Genomic DNA, 22850 nt, shown 5'->3' with positions numbered 1-22850 from the left:
ATCCCAGAACTTTGGGAGGCCAAGGCGGGCTGATCACAAGGTCAGGAGACCGAGACCATCCTGGTCAACACGGTGAAACTTTGTCTCTACTGAAAATACAAAAATCAGCTGGGCATGGTGGCGCGTGCCTGTAATCCTAGCTATTTGGGAGGCTGAGGCAGGAGAATCACTTGAACCAGGAAGTCAGAGGTTGCAGTGAGCCAAGATTGTGCCACTGCACTCCAGCCTGACAACAGAGGGAGACTCTGTTTAAAAAAAGAAAGAAAGAAAGAAAGGCTGGGCATGGTGACTCACGCCTGTAATCCCAGTACTTTGGGAGGCCGAGGCAGGTGGATCACCTGAGGTCAGGAGTTCGAGACCAGCCTGACCAACATGGAGAAACCTTGTTTCTACTAAAAATACGGAAGAAAAAAAAAAAAAAAAAAAAACAGCCAAGCGTGGTGGCGCATACCTGTAATCCCAGCCACTTGGGAGGCTGAGGCAGGAGCATCACTTGAACCCAGGAGGCAGAGGTTGCAGTGAGCTGAGATCACACCATTGCAGCCAGCCAGGTCAACAATAGTGAAATTCGGTCTCAAAAAAAAATAAAAAATAGTCAGGTGTGATGATGCATGCCTGTAATCCCAGCTAGTTGGGAGGCTGAGGCAGGAGAATCTCTTGAACCCGGGAAACCCACTGCACTCCAGCCTGGACCACAGAGTGAATGAGACTCTGCTTCAAAATAAGTAAATAAATAAATAAAAATAATAATACTTTTTTAAAAAGGAAAATAAAGTCAGAGGCAAAGTGACTTGCCTAAGGCCACAGAGCTAGAAAGTTTCAAAGGGAGGCTTGAGCTCAGCTGACCCTAAGAACAATGGCTCTGGAGCCAGGAAAGGATGGGCATTATTGGAGCCACTACTCCCTTTCCACTCAGCCAGTCAGATAGTCTCAGATATCTTTTGATCTTCTGCTGTGTGTTAAGCATTGTGCTGAGGGCAGGGGATGGAGCTGAGCACAATCGCCATTTTCCATCAATTTCTGTGAGTGTTAAGGGCCTGAGGACAGTAAAACAGGGTGATGGGCTAGAGGCCTGGGGGTCTAGGAAGACTTCTCATAGGTGATACTTGAACTGCAGGATTGCCATGGGAAGAGGGGGGCAGGTAAGTGGGAAGTATTCCAGGTAGGCGGGAGAGCAGGTGCAAAGGTCCTGAGGTAAGACTGAATTTGGAGTATCTCAGGAACCGAAAGTCAGCCAGTGTGGCTGGAGCACTGGGAGGGAAAGTGAGAGTGGGATGGGCCAGGCTGGAGAGGGAGGAAGGGCCTTAAGGGATACCCTAAGAACTCCTTCCTTCCCTTCCTCCCTCTTCCTTCCTTTATTCCCTCCCTCCCTTCCTTCCCTTCCTCCTCCTCCTTCCTTTCTTCCCTCCGTCTTTTCCTGCCTTCCTTCCCTTCCTTCCCTTCCTTCTCCTTCCCCTTACCTCCCATCCTTTTTTCTTACTTCCTCCCTCCATCTCTCTCTCTCTTCCTCGTTTCCTTCCTTCCTTCTCTTCTTCCTTCCTCCCCCCTCTTCTTTCCTTCCTTCCCTCCTTCTTTCCTCTTCCCTCCCTTTCCTTCTCTCCTTCCTCTGTCCTTCTTCTTTTTTTTTTTTTTTTCCAAGACAGAGTCTCGGCCAGGCATAGTAGCTCACGCCTGTAATCCCAGTACTTGGGGAGGCCGAGATGAGGTCAGGAGAGTTCGAGACCAACCTGGCCAACATGGCGAAACTCCGTCTCTAGTAAAAATACAAGCATTAGCTGGATGTGGTGGCGGGCACCTGTAATCACACCTACTCAGGAGACTGAAGCAGGAGAATTGCTTGAACCTGGGAGGCAGCAGTTGCAGTGAGCCAAGATCACGCCAATGCACTCCAGCCTGGGCGACAGAGCGAGACTCCAGCTCAAAAAAAAAGAGACAGAGTTTTGCTCTGGCACCATCTCAGCTCACTGTAACCACTGTAACCTCTGCCTCCTGGGTTCAAGCAATTCTGCCTCAATCTCCCAAGTAGCTGGGATTACAAACACCTGCCACCACACCCGGCTAATTTTTGTGTTTTTAGTAGAGACGGGGTTTCACCATGTTGGCCAGGCTGGTCTTGAACTCCTGACCTCAAGTGATCTGCCCACCACGGCTTGCCAAAGTGCTGGTATTACAAGCGTGAGCTATTGTGCCAGGCTCCTTCCTTCCTTCCTTCTGTCCTTCCATCCTTCCTTCTTTCCTTCCTCCCTTCCTTCCCTCTGTCCCTCCCGTCCTTCTTTTTGCTCTCTCTTTCCTTCCTTTCTTCCTTCCTTTCCCCCTTCCTCCCCTTTTTCTCTCCCTTCCTGCCTTCCTTCCTTCTTTCTCTCCTTCCTTCCTCCCCTCCTCCCTCTCTTCCTTCCTCCTCTCCTTCCCTCCCTCCCTCCTCCCCCCTTCCTACCTTCCTTCCTTCCTTCCCCTCCTTTCTTCCTCCCCTCCTTCCTCTCTTCCTTGCTTCCCTCCGTCCTTCCTTCTTTCCCTCCGTCTGTGCCTACTATTTCTCAAGCACTGGCCCAGAGGGCTGCAGGCCTCTGAGTCTCTCTGTGCTTCTCTCCCTCTTCCCTTCTCCCTTCCTCTCCCCTCCCCCTCCTCTTCTAACAGCTGCCCCACCCCCACTGGTCCAGCTCTTCCCCTCCCCCCTACCCCATCCCCTCCCCTCCACTCCATCCCCTCCCCTCCACCCATCCCCTCCCCTCCACGCCACCCCCTCCCACTGACAATGGGGAGGAACCCTGGGCTCAGCTCCCTACAGTATTGTCCCTTTAAGGAATCCCTAAATCCGGACACCCCTCTCCTCCCCCACCTGAGAACCAATTAGGGTTCCCGAATTCAAGTAGAGGCTTTTGTGTGTCACGTGTTTGGGGAACAAAGCCCTCTCCGGCAGGAATAAAAGCTTCTATTCAGGAGCCAGTTTGTTCTCATTCTAATCGTTTCCACTCCAGCCTCGCCTCCTTCCCGGGTTCCCAGGGCCGCCCAGCTCGGCCTCACCTTCCCGCCTCAGCACCCTGTATTAGTGCCCTACCCAAAAGCAGGTGGCCATCGACCCAGGGCTCTGCCCACCTTTTCTTCCCGAGAGATCACGTGACGCCGACCGGCTGCGAGCTGGGCCGTGTGCTCAGCGCTGTGTGAGCATGATTGTATGGGACTGTGAATATCCTCAATGCAACGGAGGAAACTGAGGCTCAGGGAGGTTAGGGCACTTGCCTGAAGTCATATAGCTGGTAAGACAGGGAGTCTACACCCTCGGGCATTATTCTGCGGTACCCCCAGCTGGCCCTAGCATAGCACAGGGTGCGGAAGAAGGGAGCTGCCATTTTTATAAAGCCCACGGGGCCAGGCACCTGCTGGATGTTAGAGACTCCTGACAATGCCACTTGAAGGAGCAACAATTGAGGTCAAAGTCACTGACAAGTTAGAGGCAGGATGGCGTTGGGACTCAGAACTTGGAGGGAAACAGTGGGGCCCTCAGGTCTGAAGATGAAGAGACGGGGAAGTATGGGAAGCCCATATTATGAAGCCATTAAGAAAACTGTATTGATATGGAATGGTAATTGACACATTGCCAAGAGAAAAAGGCAGTACACTGAGTGGAATATAATCCCATTTGCATAAGAGGAAAAGGAAAGATCTACACACAAACACATATACACATATTGCACATTTCTATATGTATGGAATAAATTTGGGAAAAAACATCATAAATTGTAGTATCCTGTATTTCCTTTGAAGAGTGGAAATAGAGCATGGAGAAAAGTCACTTAGTACCATTCTGTGCTGTTTGAAAAAAGATATTTTCTTACTATGATCATGTATTTATTTTATGATAATTATTTTTGTTTCATTGAAGTTAACCATTTTAAAGTGTGCATTTCAGTTGCATTTAGTATATTTACAACGTTTTCATCACCCTAAAGGCAAACTTCTAACCTCATATCCAGTAAGCAATTACTTCTCATTCCTTATTCCCCCCGCCCCTGGCAATCACTAACCTGCTTTCTGTCTCTACAGATTTACCTATTTTAGATATTTCATAGAAATGGAATTACAGCATTTCATAGAAATGGAATCAGTATGTGACCTTTTGCGTCTGGCTTTTTTCTTTTCTTTTCCTTTTTTTTAAGATGAGTTGTCACTCTGTCCCCCAGGTTGGAGTGCAGTGGTGCAATCTCGGCTCACTGCAACCTCCACCTCCCAGGCTCAAGCGATCCTCCTGCCTCAGCCTCCCAAGTAGCTGGGACCACAGGTGCCCACCACCACATCCAACTAATTTTTTTGTATTTTTGGTAGAGTTAGGGTTTCTCCATGTTGCCCAGGCTGGTCTCAAACTCCTGAGTTTGAGACCAGTCTGGGCAACATGGTGAGACCTTGTCTCTACATAAAAGAACAGGCCGGGCGCGGTGGCTCAAGCCTGTAATCCCAGCACTTTGGGAGGCCGAGACGGGCGGATCACGAGGTCAGGAGATCGAGACCATCCTGGCTAACACGGTGAAACCCCGTCTCTACTAAAAAATACAAAAAACTAGCCGGGCGAGGTGGCGGGCGCCTGTAGTCCCAGCTACTCGGGAGGCTGAGGCAGGAGAATGGCGTAAACCCGGGAGGCGGAGCTTGCAGTGAGCCGAGATCGCGCCACTGCACTCCAGCCTGGGTGACAGAGCCAGACTCTGTCTCAAAAAAAAAAAAAAAAAAAAACACAATGTAGCCGGGCGCGGTGGCTCACGCCTGTAATCCCAGCACTTTGGGAGGCCAAGGCGGGCGGATCACAAGGTCAGGAGATCAAGACCACGGTGAAACCCCGTCTCTACTAAAAATACAAAAAATTAGCCGGGCGCGGTGGCGGGCGCCTGTAGTCCCAGCTACTCAGGAGGCTGAGGCAGGAGAATGGCGTGAACCCGGGAGGCGGAGCTTGCAGTGAGCCGAGATCGCGCCACTGCACTCCAGCTTGGGGGACAGAGCGAGACTCCGTCTCAAAAAAAAAAAAAAAAGAACACAATTTAGCTGGGTGTGGTGGCAAGAGCCTGGAGTCCCAGGTACTTGGAAGGCTAAGGCGGGAGGATGGCTTAAACTCAGGAGTTTGAGGGTGTAGTGAGCTATGATTGTACCACTGCACTCCAGTGTGGGTGACAGAGTGAGACTCTGTCTCAAAATAAATAAATAAATAAAAATAAAACTTGTGCATCAAAAGGCACTATCAAGAAAGTGAGGCCAGGTGTGGTGGCTCACGCCTGTAATCCCAACATTTTGGGAGGCCAAGGCAGGCGAATCACTTGAGGTCAGGAGTTCGAGATCAGCCTGACCAACACGGTGAAACCCCAACTTTATTAAAAATACAAAAAATTAGCTGAGAGTGGTGGTGGGTGCCTGTCTCAAAAGAAAAAAAAAAAAAAAAAAAAAGGCCTGATCTTGAGTGCTCCCAGGGACACACCCCTCTGGTGCTTGCTGGTGCTGCCGATGCCAGAGTGAGGTCAGCCCACCCTCTAAAGGCACAGCCGGGACAGCTGCAGGCAGGCATGGGTGTGGGCTCTCCAGGTTGGGTCTGACTTTCCTCTTCTGAGTCACAAAATCTCACATCAGAAGGATGGGTGTTTGAATCCTGATTCCATCTATTTCCCAGTTGTGTGTTACTATATTAAGCTATATTTGGCCACGTGCAGTGGCTCACACCTGTAATCACAGCACTTTGGGAGGCCGAGGCAGGTGGATCACTTGAGGTTGGTAGTTGGAGACCAGCCTGGCCAACATGATGAAACCCCTTCTCTACTAAAAATACAAAAATTAGCCAGATGTGGCGGGCACCTGCAATCCCAGCTACTTGGGAGGCTGAGGCAGGAGAATCACTTGAACCTGGAAGGTGGAGGTTGCAGTGAGCCCAGATCGTGCCATTGCACCCCAGCCTAGGCAACAGTGTGAGACACCGTCTCAAAATAAAAGCCATATAGCTATATTTAAAAAACAAAGTCCTAACAGACTTTTTTTTTTTTTTTTTTTTTTTTTTTAATAGACAGGGTATTGGCCGGGCACGGTGGCTCAAGCCTGTAATCCCAGCACTTTGGGAGGCCGAGACGAGCAGATCACGAGGTCAGGAGATCGAGACCATCCTGGCTAATATGGTGAAACCCCGTCTCTACTAAAAAATACAAAAAAACTAGCCGGGCGAGGTGGCGGGCGCCTGTAGCTGAGATCCGGCCACTGCACTCCAGCCTGGGTGACAGAGCGAGACTCCGTCTCAAAAAAAAAAAAAAAAAAAAAAGACAGGGTATTGTTCTGTCATCCAGGCTGGAATGCGGTGGCATGATCATAGCTCCCTGCACCCTCAACCTCCTGGGCCCAAGCAATCCTCCCACCTCACGTTTCCAGGTAGCTGGGCCCACAGGCAAGTGCTGCTATGCCTGTCTAATTTTTTAATTTTTTAGAGACAGGGTCTCCCTATGTCGCTCAGGCTGGTCTCAAACTCCTGGCCTCAAGCAATCCTCCCACCTCAGCCTTCCAGAGTGTTGGTATAGGTGTGAGCCTTACACTTAGCCATTTTTTTTTTTTTTTTTTTTTGAGACGGAGTTTCACTCTTGTCCCTCAGGCTGGAGTGCAATGACGCAATCTCCGCTCACTGCAACGTCTGCCTCCCAGGTTCAAGCAATCCTCCTGCTTCAGCCTCCTGAATAGCTGAGATTACAAGCATCCGCCCTTATGCCAGGTTAATTTTTTTTTTTTTTCCGAGACGGAGTGTCTTGCTCTGTCGCCCAGAGCTGGAGTATAATGGCTTGATCTTGGCTCACCACAACCTCCGCCTCCCGGGTTCAAGCAATTCTCCTGCCTCAGCCTCCTGAGTAGCTGGGATTACAGGCACGTGCCACCTCACTTGGCTAATTTTTGTACTTTTAGTAGAGCTGGGGTTTCACCATGTTGGCCAGGCTGGTCTCAAACTCCTGACCTCATGATCTGCCCGCCTCAGCCTCCCAAAGTGTTGGGATTACAGGCATGAGCCACCGCGCCCAGCTGGTTATTATTTCTTAAGGCTTAAAGAGGACAGTGTATCTTCCCCACAATTTACCTATTTGTTCATTCAGCCAAGATGTAAAGAATGCCTACTATGTGCCAGCCATAATGGGGAACAAGAAGAAAGCAGTCCTTACTTCCTTTTTTTTTTTAAGAGGTGAGAGTCTTGTTATGTTGCCTAGGTGTTTGCAACGGTACCTGGCTAACAGGCCTTTCTTTTGAGAAGCATATGACCTCGGGATACACAGACATTACAATATACACACACAAATACATATTGTGTGTATTTGTGCAGTGGAGCAATTATAACTCACTGCAGCCTCTACCTTCTGGACTCAAGGGATCTTCCCACTTTAGCCTTCCAAGTGGCTGGGTTTGTGTAAAGGCATGAGCCACCATACTCTGCTAATGTTTTATTTTTAGTAGAGGTGGGGGTCTCAGTCTATTGCTCAGGCTGGTCTTGAACTCCTGGCCTCAAGTGGTCCACCTGTCTTGGGCTCCTATCTAGCTAGGATTACAGGGACATGAACATCACTCTCAGCTAACTTTACCCTTTCCATTTCTGATGAATGAGTTTTTTTATTTTTGTTTTTGTTTTGTTTTGTTTTGTTTTGTTTAGATGGTGTCTCACTCTGTCACCTAGGCTGGAGTGCAGAGGTGCAATCTCAGCTCACTGCAACCTCTGCCTCCCAATTTCAAGTGATTCTCATGCCTCAACCTCCTGAGCAGCTGAGCAGCCAGGATTACGGGCGTGTGCCACCATGCCCAGTAATTTCTGTATTTCCAGTAGAGATGTGGTTTCACCATGTTGGTCAGGCTGGTCTCGAACTCCTGACCTCGGGTGATCCACCCACCTCAGCCTCCCGAAGTGCTGAGATTGCAGGCGTGAGCCACCTAGGCTGGCCAAATGAGTTCTTTTTTAATTTAATTTTCTTTCTGCCCCTGAAACCCCCCTGAATGAGTTCAATTCTGCATTAGTCAACCAATAATTTAATGTTGACCCAACACCATGGTGGACACTAGAGGCAACAGTTGGGCCAGTGGCAAATACACAGTTCAGCCAACACAGGTACCCACTGGCTCTCCTGTGGGAGGAGTGCCCACTCCTCCATTTCTGCTTTTCTGACCCAGCTCAGATGCCAGCCTTCCCTTTCCTCTCCAACCCACTGTGCTCCCTCCCTCCCTTGAGCTTCCAAAGCTCTCTTAAGGCTCTCATACTTTGCTTTATATAATTTGTCCCTTTACTGGAGCATAAATGCCTCAAGAACCGACAGCAAGCCTTATTCAGGTGTGGATGCCTCCAGAGTACCTGACACAGTGGAAAAGGCACATTTGATTCATTCACTGGGAAGAGAAGATGCAAAGATGCAGCCGCTGAGTACTAGCTGTGTGACCTTGGGCAAAATAATTATTTCTTTGGATCTCTAAGTTTATCCGTAAAGCAAGAAGGGGGCATCAGAGGCTCTCCAAGGCAGCCTTTCTCAACCTTTATAAAATTGGGACACTCCTGATGAATGGCATTCCCACGTGACTCATGCTTCCATGGTGTTCAGATAAGATAGTCTGAATTCTACATAACCCCAGCTCTTCCTCTCTCCCTCCGGAGAGCTTGTCCAAAGGCCAGGGAGCAAGAGTGACGGTATTTATAGACATAACCTTGACTCCACTTTTCCTCATTTGTTTATTTCTTTTTCTTCTTCATTTATTTATTTAAAGCAAAGAAAGCATTCTCAAGCTTCAGTAGAGGTAGTGGTTAAAAGTACCAGGCCAGAAACCAGAGACACCTGACTTTGAATCCCCTCTTTGCCATTTCTGAGTGCAGTATCCTTGGGTAAGTTTACTGAGCCTCAGTTTCCCCATCTACAACATGGGAGGATCATCATAGAACTAACTTCAGAAGGCTGTAGAGGGGATTAAATGTGATCAGACAGGAAAGCTCTTAGCACCATGCTGAGTGGATGGTAAGGGCTCAGTAAAATTGTCAATATTGGCCAGGTGCAGTGGCTCACGCTTGTAATTCCAGCACGTTGGGAGGCTGAGGCAGGCGGAGCACGAGGTCAGGAGATCCAGACCATCCTGGCTAACTCAGTGAAACCCCGTCTCTACTAAAAAATACAAAAAAACTAGCCGGGCGTGGTGGCGGGCGCCTCTAGTCCCAGCTGCTTGGGAGGCTGAGGCAGCAGAACGGTGTGAACCCAGGAGGTGGAGTTTGCAGTGAGCCAAGATTGCGCCACTGCACTCCAGCCTGGGCGACAGAGTGAGACTTCATCTCAAAAGAAATTAATTAATTAATTTAATTTAATTTAATTAAGCAAAGAAAGCATTCTCGAGCTTCAGTAGAGGTAGTGGTTAAAAGTACCAGGCCAGAAACCAGAGACACCTGACTTTGAATCCCCTCTTTGCCATTTCTGAGTGCAGTATCCTTGGGTAAGTTTACTGAGCCTCAGTTTCCCCATCTACAACATGGGAGGATCATCACAAAACTAACTTCAGAAGGCTGTAGAGGGGATTAAATGTGATCAGACAGGAAAGCTCTTAGCACCATGCTGAGTGGATGGTAAGGGCTCAGTAAAGTTGTCAATATCTACTTTGTTGTTATTAGTTACATGTTACATGTGACACACTAAAAAATTGGGATATGATGCTAAAGACCAAAAAGTAAACTCCTTTTTTTTTTCTGAGGTGGTGTCTCGCTCTGTCACCCAGGCTGGAGTGTAGAGGCGTGATCTCAACTCACTACAAGCTCCGCCTCCTGGGTCCACACCATTCTCCTGCCTCAGCCTCCTGAGTAGCTGGGACTACAGGCACCTGCCACCACACCCGGCTAATTTTCTTGTATTTTTAGTGGAGATGGGGTTTCACCGGGTTAGCCAGGATGGTCTCGATCTCCTGACCTCGTGATCCGCCTGTCTCGGCCTCCCAAAGTGCTGGGATTACAGACCTGAGCCACTGCGCCCGGCCAGATATAGCTCAATCCTTCTTTACCTTTGTTACTCTATCTCCACTCGCTCATCCTATTCCTCTTTTAATTTTTTCTGTTTTGTCTTTTTTACTTTTTTTTTTATAAAGTGTCACTCTCACTTCTTTTTTTCTTTTTTGACAGGGTCTTGTTCTGTCACCCAGGCTGGAATGCAGTGGCACAATCATGGTTCACCATTTGCTCAAACTCCCAGGCTGAAGAGATCCTCCTGCCTTAGCCTCTCAAGTAGCTGGGACTACAGGCTCATACTACCACATCTGGCTAATTTTCTTATATTTTTGTAGAGATGGGGTTTTGTTATGTTGCCCAGCCTCGTCTTGAACTCCTGGCCTCAAGTGATCCTCCCACCTTGGCCTCACAAAGTGCTGGGATTAGAGGTGTCAGCCTCTAATCTATGCTCGGCTTGGATGAATTTCAAAAACTGTATGTTGAGGCCGGGCACAGTGGTTCATGCCTATAATCCTAGCACTTTGGGAGGTGGTGGAGGGCAGATCACTTGAGCCCAGGAGTTCGAGACCAGCCTGGGCAGCATGGCAAAACCCCATCTCTACGAAAAATACAAAAATTAGCCAGGTGTAGCGGTGCATGCCTGTAGTCCCAGCTATGCGGGAGGCTGAGGCAGGAGGATCGCTTGAACTTGCTTGAGGTCAAGGCTGCAGTGAACCGAGATCATGCCACTGCACTCCAGCCTGTGTGATAAAGTGACACCTTGTCTCAAAACAACAACAACAACAAACTGTATGAGCAAAAGAAGCCAGATGAAAAAAAATACATACAAAAATTCCACTTATATGAAATTATGGAACAGGCAAAACTAATCTATCGGAAGGCAGGTCATAATCGCGTTTATCTTTGGCAAGAGGGAAGCAGATATTGACTTGGAAGCAGGAGATAACTTTCTGGAGGAAGGAAAGGTTCAATATCAGTGCTGCCCAATAGAAATAAAATGCCAGCTACACTCATGCCTGTACTCCCAGCACTTTGGGAGTCCGAGGCAGGCGGATCACAAGGTCAGGAGATTGAGACCATCCTGACTAACATTGTGAAACCCCGTATCTACCAAAAATGCAAAAAATTGGCCGGGCGTGGTGGTGGGTGCCTGTGGTCCCAGCTACTCGGGAGGCTGAGGCAGGAGAATGGCGTGAACCCAAGAGGCAGAGCTTGCAGTGAGCCAGGATCGCGCCACTGCACTCCAGCCTGGGTAACAGAGCGAGACTCCATCTCAAAAAAAAAAAAAAAAAAAAAATGCCAGCTACAGCTGTAAATCATATATATAATTTAAAATTTTCTAGTAACCACATTAAAAAGACATAAAGGCCAGGCGCAGTGGCTCACTCCTGTAATCCCAGCAGTTTGGGAGGCTGAGGCGGGTGGATCACCTGAGGTCAGGAGTTGGAGACCAGCCTGGCCAACATGGTGAAACCCCATCTCTACTAAAAATACAAAAATTAGCTGGGCCTGGTGGCTGGTGCTTGTAATCCCAGCTACTCAGGAGGCTGAGGCAGGAGAATCGTTTGAACCCAGGAGGTGGAGGTTGCAATGAGCCAAGATTGTGCCACTGCACTCCAGCCTGGGTGAAAGAGTGAGACTCTGTCTCAAAAAAATAAACAAAACTAACTAACTAAATAAATAAAAATAAAAAGACATAAAATGAAACAGGTGAAATGTATTTTAATAAAATACTCAAAAATGTCGTTTCAACATGTAATCAATGTAAAATTATTATCACTGTATTTTACATTCATTTTCTGCATTCTTTGATATCCAATGTATATTTTGCACTTACAGCACTGGTCAGTTTGGGTCAGCTGCATCTCAAGTGCTCAGTAGACACACGTGGTGAGTGGGCACTTTTATGGATCTGTATCTTAATCTGGGTTGTAGCTATTTATAAAAATTTATATATAAAACTTGGGAGGCACTCCCGCCTGGGTGACAGAGCAAGACTTTGTTTCAAAAGAAAGAAAGAAGGAAGGAAGGAAGGAAGGAAGGAAGGAAGGAAGGAAGGAAGGAAGGAAGGAAGGAGGAAGAAAGAAAGAAAGAAAGAAAGAAAGAAAGAAAGAAAGAAAGAAAGAAAGAAAGAAAAGAAAGAAAGAAAGAAAGAAAGAAAGAAAGAAAGAATCATTTGTATTGTTATATGTATCTGTCATTTGTTCTTTTTTTTTTTTTTTTTTTTTTTTGAGATGGAGTTTTGTTCTGTTGCCCAGGCTGGAGTGCAGTGGCACGATCTCAGCTTACTCCAATCTCTGTTTCCTGGGTTCAGGCAATTCTCCTGCCTCAGCCTCCCCAGCAGCTGGGACCACAGGCTTACACCACCACGCCCAGCTAAGTTTTGTATTTTTAGTAGAGATGGTTTCACCATGTTGGCCAGGCTGGTCTTGAACTCCTGGTCTCAAGCAATCTGACTGCCTCAGCCTCCCAAAGTGCTGGGATTACAGGCGTGAGCCACCTAGCATGGCCTTTTTTTGTTTTGTTTTGTTTTTTTGAGATGTAGTCTCTGTTACCCAGGCTGGAATGCAGTGGCGTGATCTTGGTGTGATCTTGGCACACCGCAACCTCCACCTCCCGGGTTCAAGTGATTCTCCTGTCTCAGCCTCCCAAGCAGCTGGGATTACAGGCCTGTGCCGCCACACCCAGCTAATTTTTTTTTTTTTTTTTTTTTTTTTTTTGAGACGGAGTCTGGCTCTGTCGCCCAGGCTGGAGTGCAGTGGCCGGATCTCAGCTCACTGCAAGCTCCGCCTCCTGGGTTTACGCCATTCTCCCGCCTCAGCCTCCCGAGTAGCTGGGACTACAGGCGCCCACCACCTCGCCCGGCTAGATTTTTGTATTTTTTTAGTAGAGACGGGGTTTCACCGTGTTAGTCAGGATGGTCTTGATCTCCTGACCTCGTGATCCGCCCGTCTCGGCCTCCCAAAGTGCTGGGATTACAGGCTTGAGCCACCGCGCCCGGCCTGTATTTTTAATAGAGATGGGGTTTCACCATGTTGGCTAGGCTGGTCCTGAATTCCTGGCCTCAAGTGATCCACCCGCCTTGGCCTCCCAAAGTGTTGGGCGCCCAGCCCTTTTCATTTTACATAGTATTCCATTGTATGAATATATCATAGTTTATCCATTCTCCTGTAGATAGACATTTGGATTACTTCTAATTTCTGGTTATTATGAATAATGCTGCTATCAGTGTTCTTGAACAGTCTTTAAATAGACTCATTTAAATTATTTTTACTGTTTTCTGGTTGTTAAGATAAATCTATACTCACAGAAAAAATTCATACTCATACTAACACACGCCTCCCCACCACTTAAAACAGTTTTTACTGTTTTCTGGTTAAGATAAATCTATACTCACAGAAAAAATTCATACTCATACTAACACACACTGCCTCCCCACCACATTAGTGGTTTGAGGCAAATGGCTTATGGTTTGCTATAAACTCTTTTCCTCCACATATAGAATCACGTATTATCATTATTAATAAAATTGTCACTTTGACGGTTCTTCCCTTGGTTGCCTTACTCCTGGGGATGCTGCATAGCTCTTAATCCTTGCCCTTCTTGTTCTAAAGTCTCTAGAAGACCAAAACTGGAAAAGATGTAGTGATTATCTAGTCCAGAGAAGGCAACTCTATAGCACACCTTCTACTGTTCCGTGACTACCTGCACCAAGGCAGACATCACTAATCAATCACCGATTTCTATCCTTGCCCAGCCCTAGCCACTACCAGTCATTTTGGAGGTAATTTGGGAGGCCAAGTAGAAAAACTGAAACCAATTTTCCATCTCTGGAATAATATGCCACTTTCCATTTTGCACATGAATAAACTAGTGCTCAGAGAGGGGAAGAGCCTGCTTCAAGGTCGGAGGTGGAGCCCCAGGCTCCTAGCTCCCTAATACTTTTTCCACTAAGTTCACAAACTTCAAAAACTATTTCCCTGGTCCCTGAAAACCTGGGCTCTAGAGAGGGCGCTTTGTTCTCCAGACGGGGCTCAGAGATGAGAACCTCTCCTGTAGCCAGCCCCTCACCTTTAGGTCTGGCCTAAGTGTAAGAGAAGCCCCTGCCTGCAGCCTGGCACCCCTTCCCCACAGTCAGCACTGACAGACCTGCGCTTTCACTTCTCCAGGTCCGCAGTTTCAGTTTCCCAAAATAAACATTAAAAAAAAAAAAAAACATAAAGGAGGCACCCTCTTAACATCTTTGTCTTTGGCCCCTGAATTGTAGAATGATTAGTTGAACAGATTAAATCACAGAGTTAATTACAGCAGAGAGGTGACTTCAGATGCTGAAACCATAAAACTCTGAAGCATCCCCCCTTTCACTGACACATCAAACCAGCCCTGGCTGTCATTGGAAGCGACAGTGAGAAAGTGAGAAAGCGGGAGAGTCAGCAGGTCTGGACAGACTGTGGGTGTTCTCAGCTGGGCAAGCAGAATAGTTTATTTAATTCCCTCTCTGCCAGGGCAGCGGGGGAATGTCGGGGGGTGGGGAATGGAGCCAGCGTGTAGCATAATGTTTGGGTCAGGTAGAGCTGGACTTTTAGACTGGTCAGCTGCATGACCTTGGGCATGTCACTTCAGATGTTTGAGTCTCAGCTTCGTCATCTGTTAAGGCAAGCACATTAATAGAACCTACTACATTTAATTATTGCAGTGATTCAAATGACCTGGTTAAAAAGATGTATATCACCCAGGAGTGGTCGTGCACGCATGTAATCCCAGCACTTTGGGAGGCTGAGGCAGGAATATCGCTTGAGCTCAGGAGTTAAAGACCAGCCTAGGCAAAAAAGATGTATGATAAACTATTGTGTCTCCAGATTGTCACATCTGTGAAAGTAGGAATCACTGTCTGTCTCATTCACCATCTCATCCTCCAGCCCTAGCACAGCGATGGCTTCTAGGCAAGTACAACTAGTGAGGCTGGGTGTGGTGGCTCATGCCTGTAATCCCAGCACTTGGGGAGGCGGAGGCGGGCAGATCACTTGAACTCAGGAATTCGAGACCAGCCTGGGCAACATAGCAAAACCCTGTCTTTACAAAAAATACAAAAACTAGCTGAGTGTGGTGGCTTGAGCCTGTAGTCCCAGCTACTTGGGGGACTGAGGTGGGAGAATCCTTTGAGCCCAGGAGGTGGAGGTTGCAGCGAGCCGAGATCATGCCACTGCACTCCAGCCTGAGTGAGAGTGAGACCCTGTCTCAAAAACAAACAAACAAAACCCAACTACTGAGTACTTAGTGTAAGGCATGGTACTGAGGATAAGGGGTGGTGGAGCAGAATGCAAAGAGGTTTAAGGGACTTTCCCTTAGAGAGCTCCCATTCCAGCATAACAGACATTCCAGAACCATCTGTAATAATAGGTGCACTGTGTGTGCATTAAATAGGTGGATAATATAAAGTTATGTTCATGATGTTCATGATAAAGTTCATGATGGGAATTCTGGTGTCAGACCTGAATTCAAATCTCAGCCCCCTCACTTACCACCCTTCTTATCTTTATTAGTAAGTTGACCTCTCAATGCTTTCGTTTCCTGATCCATAAAATAGGGACCTACCTCAGAGAGCTATTGCAAGCATTGAATGAGTTTCCCAATGCAAAGCGCCTGAGACACAATAATTGCTCAATACATCTTAGTTATTACTTTAGCATTTAGTACACATGATCCCTGATTTACAATGGTGTGACTTACAAGATTTTGACTTTGTGTTAAGTTTTTCCAGGTATGAAATGCCATATATATATATAATTTTTTTTTTTTTTTTTTTTTGAGACAGGATTTCACTCTGTTGCCCAGACTGGAATACAGTGGCACAATCATGGTTCACTGCAGCTTCAACCTTCTAGGCTCACCTCATGCCTCAGCCTCCAGGGTAGCTGGGACTACAGGGTGTGCCACCACACCTGGCTTTTTGTGTTGTTGTTGTTGTTGGAGACAGTCTTACTCCCTTCACCCAGGCTGGAATGCAGTGGTATGATCATGGCTCACTGCAGCCTTGACTTCCTGAGCTCAAGCCATCCTCCCACCTCAGCCTCCTGAGGAGCTGGGACTACAAGCACGTGCCACCGCTCCTGGCTAATGTTTTGTATTTTTAGTAGAGATGGGATTTCACCATGTTGCTCAGGCTGGTCTCAAACTCCTAGACTCAAGCAATCCTCCTACCTCAGCCTCCCAAAGTTCTGGGATTACAGGTGTGAGCCACTGAGCCTGGCCTGAAAATATTTTTGGCTTATGATGGTTTTATTGGGATGTAGCTTCATTGTAAATAGAGGAGTATCTGTATGTGACTTCGGACAAATTACTTAACTTCTCTAAGGCTTGTTTTCTTGGTTAGAAAAATAAAAATATAGTAGTTTCTACCTTGTAGAATTGCTGGGAGAATGAAATGGGAAAATCCCTGCAAAGTGTAAAATGCTTAGTACCATGTCTAGGATGTGGAAAGTGTTTAATAATTTCTAGATAATAATAATAATAATAAAAGTGAAAGCAAAATGTTAAGGGAGAAAAGAGGGGCAATTCATTTCCATGGACAGGCAATGAAATCAGGGAAAGGTTCAAACTAGGTAAATTTTTTTTTTTTGGTAACAGCTTTATAGAGATATAATTCACATGCCTTCCAATTTACCCACTTAAAGTATATAATTCAACATTTAAAATATATTCACAGAATTGTGTAACCATCACTATAACCAATTTTAGAACATTTTTATCACTCCCGAAAGAAACCTGGATCCATTGGCAGTCACTCCCCACTTCCCCATGTCTTCCCTCACACTCCAAGCTCTAGGCAGACACTGTTTACTTCCTGTTTCTGCGGATTTGCCTATTGTGGACATCTCACGTACATGGAATCATGAAATATGTGGCCTTTTGTTTCTGGCTCCTTTCACTTAGTAAAATGTCTTCAAGGTTCATGTGTGTTGTGAAATGTACCAGTAACACATTCCTTTTTATGGCCAAATAATATTCCATTGTATAGAGTTGATGGACAGCTCTATCCTTACCTTCCCGTCGTGCTGCCTTTTTTCTTTTGTTTTGAGATGGAGTCTCACTCTGTTGCCCAGGCGAGAGTGCAGTGGCAAGATCGCGGCTCGCTGCAGCCTCTGCCTCCTGGGTTCAAGCGATTCTCCCACCTCAGCCTCCCCAGTAGCTAGGATTACAGGCATGTGCCACCACGCCTTGTCAATTTTTGTATTTTTGGTAGAGACGGGGTTTTGCCATTTTGTCCAGGCTGGTCTCAAACTCCTAACCTCAAGTGATCTGTCCACCTCAGCCTCCCAAAGTGCTGGGATAACAAGCGTGAGTCAGCACACCCGGCACCCCCACAGTACTTTTGATGGACTACCTTTACTTTCCCATAGTGCTTTAGAGTGTCTAAGGTGCTTTCAAATACATGATCTCACTTAAGTCTTGCAGCAACTCTGAAAGTAAATGGAAGCTCAGAAGGCTAAGTGGTATATCTCTAGAACCACCCAACCAGAAATGGTAGTAGTCCCAAGACCAGCATATGGATCTTTGGACTCTCAGTCAAGTGCTCTCATTACTCCAGCTGATAGCCTTCTGGTTAAGTCCAGAAATTTGAGAGAAGGAAAAAAAAAAAAAAAAAAAAAAAACCAGAAAAATTAGGATGAAAAAGTGAGGGACTGAAGACCTATGTCCACGCAAAAACCTGAGCTTTATTCATAATTGCCAAATCTTAAAAGCAACCAAGATGTCTTTCAGGAGGTGAAGGGATGCATAAACTGGGGTACATCCAGAGCACAGACTATTATTCAGCACTAAAAACAGAGGAGCTATCAAGCTATGGAAAGACATACAGGGGGCCACGCAAGGTGGCTCACACCTGTAATCCCAGCACTTTGAGAGGCTGAGGCAGGTGGATCACTTGAAGCTAGGAGTTCCAGATCAGCCTGGGCAACATGGTGCAACCCTGTCTCCACAAAAAATACAAAAATTAGCCAGGGGTGGTGGTGTGTGCCTGTAGTCCCAACTATTCTGTAGTCCCAGCTGTTTGGGCGGCTGAGGTGGGAGGATCGCTTGAGCCTGAGAAGTTGAGGCTGCAGTGAGCCTGATCATGCCACTGCATTCCAGCCTGGGCAACAGGGTGAAACCTTGTCTCAAACAAACAAAAAAAAAACCCAAGAAACAAACAAATGAAACCCACACACAAAAAAAGCCACCATGGAGGAATCTTAACTGTGTGTTACTAAGTGAAAGAAGCCAATCTGAAATGGCGACATACCATGTGATTCCAACTATATGACATTCTTTTTTTTTTTTTTTCTTGAGATGGAGTCTCGCTCTGTCCCAGGCTGCAGTGCGGTGGTGCGATCTTGGCTCACTGTAAGCTCCGCCTCCCAGGTTCACGCCATTCTTCTGCCTCAGCCTTCCCAGTAGCTGGGACCACAGGTGCCCGCCACCACACCCGGCTAATTTTTTGTATTTTTAGTAGAGACAGGGTTTCACCATGTTAGCCAGGATGGTCTTGATCTCCTGACCTCGTGATCCGCCCGCCTCGGCCTCCCAAAGTACTGGGATTATAGGCGTGAGCCACCGCGCCCGGCCTATATGACATTCTTGAAAAGAGAAAACTATGGATCAAGATCAGAGGTTGTCAGGGGTTGGGGGAGAGAAGAACAAATAGGTGGAGCACAGAGAATGTTTAGGACAGTGAAACTACTCTGTATGACGGTATAATAGGAGATACATGTCCTTATGCATTTGCCCAAACCCATAGAATGTACAAAACCAAGAGTGAACTCTAAACTATGGACTCTGGGTGATAACAATGTGTCAGTATAGGTTCACCAGTTGTAACAAATGTACCACTCTGGTGGGGGATGTTGACAGTGGGAAAGGTTAGACACATGTGGGGGCAGTGGGTATGGGGAAATCTCTGTACCTTCTCATCAATAAAAATAAAATCTACTTTTTAGACTGGGCATAGTGGCTTACATTGTAATCCCAGCACTTTGGGAGGCCGTGGTGGCGGAGGATTGCTTGAGTCCGGGAGCTTGAGACCAGCCTGGGCAATGTAGTGAGACTGTGTTCTGCAAAACAGAACAAAACAAAAATTCGCTGGGCATTGTGGCGTGCATGTGTAGTCCCAGCTACTTGGGAGGCTGCGATGGGAAGACTGCTTGAGCCCAGGAGGTTGAAGCTACAATGAACCCTCATTGTGCCACCACACTCCAGCCTGGGCAACAGAGTGAGACCCTGTCTAAAAAAAGAAAGAAGGCCGGGTGCTGTGAATCACACCTGTAATCCCAGCACTTTGGGAGGCCGAGGCGGGCGGATCACGAGGTCAGGAGATCAAGACCATCCTGGCTAATATAGTGAAACCCCGTCTCTACGAAAAATACAAAAAAAATTAGCCGGGCGTGGTGGCGGGCACGTATAGTCCCAGCTACTCAAGAGGCTGAGGCAGGAGAATGGAGTGAACCTGGGAGGTGGAGCTTGCAGTGAGCTGAGATCATGCCACTGGACTCCAGCCCGGGCGACAGAACAAGACTCTGTCTCAAAACAATAAATAAATAAATAAAGTATATTTTAAGTAGGGGAAGTTTGTAAAACGGACTGATTATAAATGCATGGCTCTTAATCGGCTTACAGTAAATTTTCCTTGTCTTGCATGGACAAGAAATGGGATGTTCCGGATAATTCAGAACTTTGCTTGGATATTGCATTTTCTTTTGTTCTTTTTTCTGAGATGGAGTCTCACTCTGTCACCCAGGCTGGAGTGCAGTGGTGCGATCTTAGCTCACTTTAACCTCTGTCTCCCAAGTTCAACCAATTCTCCTGCCTCAGTCTCCCAAGTAGCTGGGATGACAGGCGTGCACCACCATGCCAGGCTAATTTTTGTATTTTCTGTAGAGACGGGGTTTCACCATGTTGGCCAGATGGTCTTGAACTTCTGACCTTGTGATCCACCTACCTTGGCCTCCCAAAGTGCTGGGATTACAGGCAAGAGTCACCGCGCCTGGCCAATATTGCATTTTCAAAGAATGAGAACACTGAAATACTCTGCACACTAAAACCATATGGATTATAATTTAATCTTTAATTTTGTTGTTTTCATTCTCAAAGGCCCTTCAATAGATCTTAAAGCTGTGTTTCTCCAAGAGTGGCCATGGAAACCCCTCAGCTCTCAGCCTCCTCATCTGATAGAGGTGTTTGTTCAAAAACTGCCATTTTATGAGACCCCATCTACCCTGAGTCCACTTGACCTACAGTTTTAGAGTAGTGAAAGTCAAAACATTGAAGTTGATTATCATTGCGCTTAAGAGATGCAGACATTCTGCTTAAATGAGTTTTGTATCATAGAGTAGACTCCTTTACCTCATCTCCTTCAAGTCTTTGCCAAAACATCACCCTCCCCATGAGAATGTTGATTTAAAATTGCATCTCAGGTTCATGCCTGTAATCCCAACGCTTTCAAGGGCAGAGGTGGGCAGGTCACCTGAGGTCAGGCGTTCAAGACCAGCCTGGCCAACACGGCGAAACCCCATCTCTACTAAAAATACAAAAAATTAGTCAGGAATGGTGGTGGATGCCTGTAATCCCAGTTACTGGGGAGGCTGAGGCAGGAGAATTGCTTGAATCCAAGAGGCAGAGATTGCAGTGAGCCGAGATCACGCCACTGCACTCCAGCCTGGGCGACAGAGCAAGACTCCATCTCAAAAAAACAAAAACAAAGAAACAAACAAATATATATATATAAAATTGCATTTCACCTTCTTCCCCATGGTACCCACCCTCCCTATCACCCTTCCTTCTCTGTGGCACTTACAACATCTAACTGAACACACCATTTATTTATCTATTATTTATTCATTCACTCATTCATTCATTTACTTATATGACTCATCTCTAGAATGCAAGCTTTACAAAGGCAGCTGCTGGGACTACAGCACCTAGGACAATGTCTAGTACATAGAAGATGTTCAGTAAATACGTGCCAAGTTGCATAATATCATTTACTCACTGTCTTTCTCAAGAGGATTTTTTAAAAACTATAAAGCAAATTCTTCTTTTATTCTCTGAGTGTTCTGTATATGTAGTACCAGAGAAAAAGAGCTGGAACCACATCCTCTAATCTCTTAATTCTGAAGTCTGGGCCAGTTGCTCTAAAGATCATTTTTCCTTAATACCACTGAGATCTTCAATTTACTATGAGGATCATGCGTTTACAACTGCATTGTCCTGTGAGGGCTACCGCTAGAAGGACTTGTGGCCCCTACTGTGAACAAAATGGACTGAAGGTGCGCGACTGAGATAAACCTGCACTGAAAGAGAACTTGTCTAAGTCTAACCCATGTTACTGTGATACTAACAAGCTACCGACCAAAAGAGATAGACCTTCTCGGAGATCCTGAATGAAGATGCTAATACATGGATCCTATCTCAAGCTACTTCTTACATAGCCTTGGCTGACTCTGAACAGATGCCCTTACCCATTTCCTTTTTTTTTTTTTTTTGATCCAAAATTTGTTTATTGAGATGGTTTCCCACTCATCTTGATTCAGAGTGCTTTGAGTGCTGCTTCCTCCTGAAGGAACATTCTTCTGTAGCCTTCTTTTCCTTCTGTAGGCTGGCAGAGAACAGTGGAGCAGGCAACACACAAAACTGCCATTTGTGCATGGCTAAAGACCATGGTGATTTTATAGCATCCTGGGCATGTCACATCCATGAAGTAGGAATCAGGACTCTGCACCAGGCGTTCTTCTTGTGTTTTCTCTTCTTTTCTGGAGAGGGATGACGGAGATCCGTTTCGAGGGGCACGTTCTCGCTCTCGTGGGTAGGTTGCCGCTGCCGGAAAGGACCCATTTCCTATCCTTCAAGCTCATCTGGCCAGCAGCACCAGCACACAAACCAAAGTCCAGAACACTGGGAGATCCCTACTCCCTGCACCTCTCCAATGACTCTTTTTAGCTTCAGACCTAAGAAGAGTCAGCTCCCTAATACTGCAGAGGCTACCTGCTCACCCTCGTCTGTCTCTCCTACGACACAAACTGGAATGTTTTTGTGTTGAAATGGTAAGAAATGCCTTGTGTGGGTTGCCCCCCAGTCCCCAGTCCAGGGGATGCTGAGACACTGTGGGGCAGAGTAGGGGACACAAACAGGAAAAAGCAAGTTTGTTTCTAGTGTTATGCTCACAGGGTGGCAGGATATACCTGCTGAGCGTTCCCAGAAGGTCCCCAAGGAAACCATTACTGTAAGTCTCTCACTTTCTTCTCTGCATAGTGGCTGGGGTTGGGGGAGGGAAGGAGGGCTAACAAGAGGGGGATGGGCACCCTTCCAGGGGTCAGAGTTATGATGCCCAGGAATAAAAGGTGTTGAATTCAGGATGGATGTGAAGGTGAACAGAAAAGGGTTTGTCAACAAGGGTTGTCACTGGATTACACGGGATGGATTACACGGGATGGGGGAAGGAGTAGAAGGTGAGTTGGGAGGGAGGGGCTTCTGTGGCACTGAGACCCCCAGCAGGAATGGGGAGAAGGGGTGTTGGCCGCCTAAGCTTCCTGCTTTGACCCTTTCTTGGCTGGTTTCAGTCAGGGAAGTGAGGGGTTCTAAGGCTTGAATATGGAAAGGTGGGGATATGGAGAGGTGGGGATATGGAGAGGTGGGGATATGGAGAGGTGGGGATAAGGAGAGGTGGGGATATGGAGAGGTGGGGATAAGGAGAGGTGGGGATATGGAGAGGTGGGGATATGGAGAGGTGGGGATAAGGAGAGGTGGGGATATGGAGAGGTGGGGATAAGGAGAGGTGGGGATATGGAGAGGTGGGGATAAGGAGAGGTGGGGATATGGAGAGGTGGGGAGAGGTGGGGATATGGAGAGGTGGGGATATGGAGAGGTG

General features: G+C 46.9%; 2 protein-coding genes across 48 annotated transcripts in view; both read right to left on the bottom strand.

Moving 5' to 3' along the window:
* The window catches only part of BICDL1 (BICD family like cargo adaptor 1), a 718679-nt gene that overhangs the window by 55345 nt on the left and 640484 nt on the right, over window positions 1-22850 (bottom strand). Inside the window, exon 1 of one of the 46 annotated variants that reach the window (XM_050747921.1) lies at window positions 22051-22060. The exons of 42 other annotated variants lie outside the window; for them this stretch is intronic. The gene's annotated coding sequence lies outside the window, so the exon portion shown is untranslated. Of the gene's footprint in view, window positions 1-1541; window positions 1546-5917; window positions 5922-7971; window positions 7976-22050; window positions 22061-22850 lie in introns of those variants that run through there. 3 more of the 46 variants (XM_050747945.1, XM_050747967.1, XM_050747952.1) reach the window with 3 other exon arrangements.
* DYNLL1 (dynein light chain LC8-type 1) overlaps window positions 1-22850 on the bottom strand; it is a 151178-nt gene that overhangs the window by 118582 nt on the left and 9746 nt on the right. The window lies entirely within an intron of this gene.

Source organism: Macaca thibetana, chromosome 11, assembly GCF_024542745.1.
Source record: "Macaca thibetana thibetana isolate TM-01 chromosome 11, ASM2454274v1, whole genome shotgun sequence".
Lineage (NCBI taxonomy): Eukaryota > Metazoa > Chordata > Mammalia > Primates > Cercopithecidae > Macaca > Macaca thibetana.
Note: the sequence above shows the minus strand (reverse complement) of the source record. Positions and strands in the feature narration are given on the sequence as shown.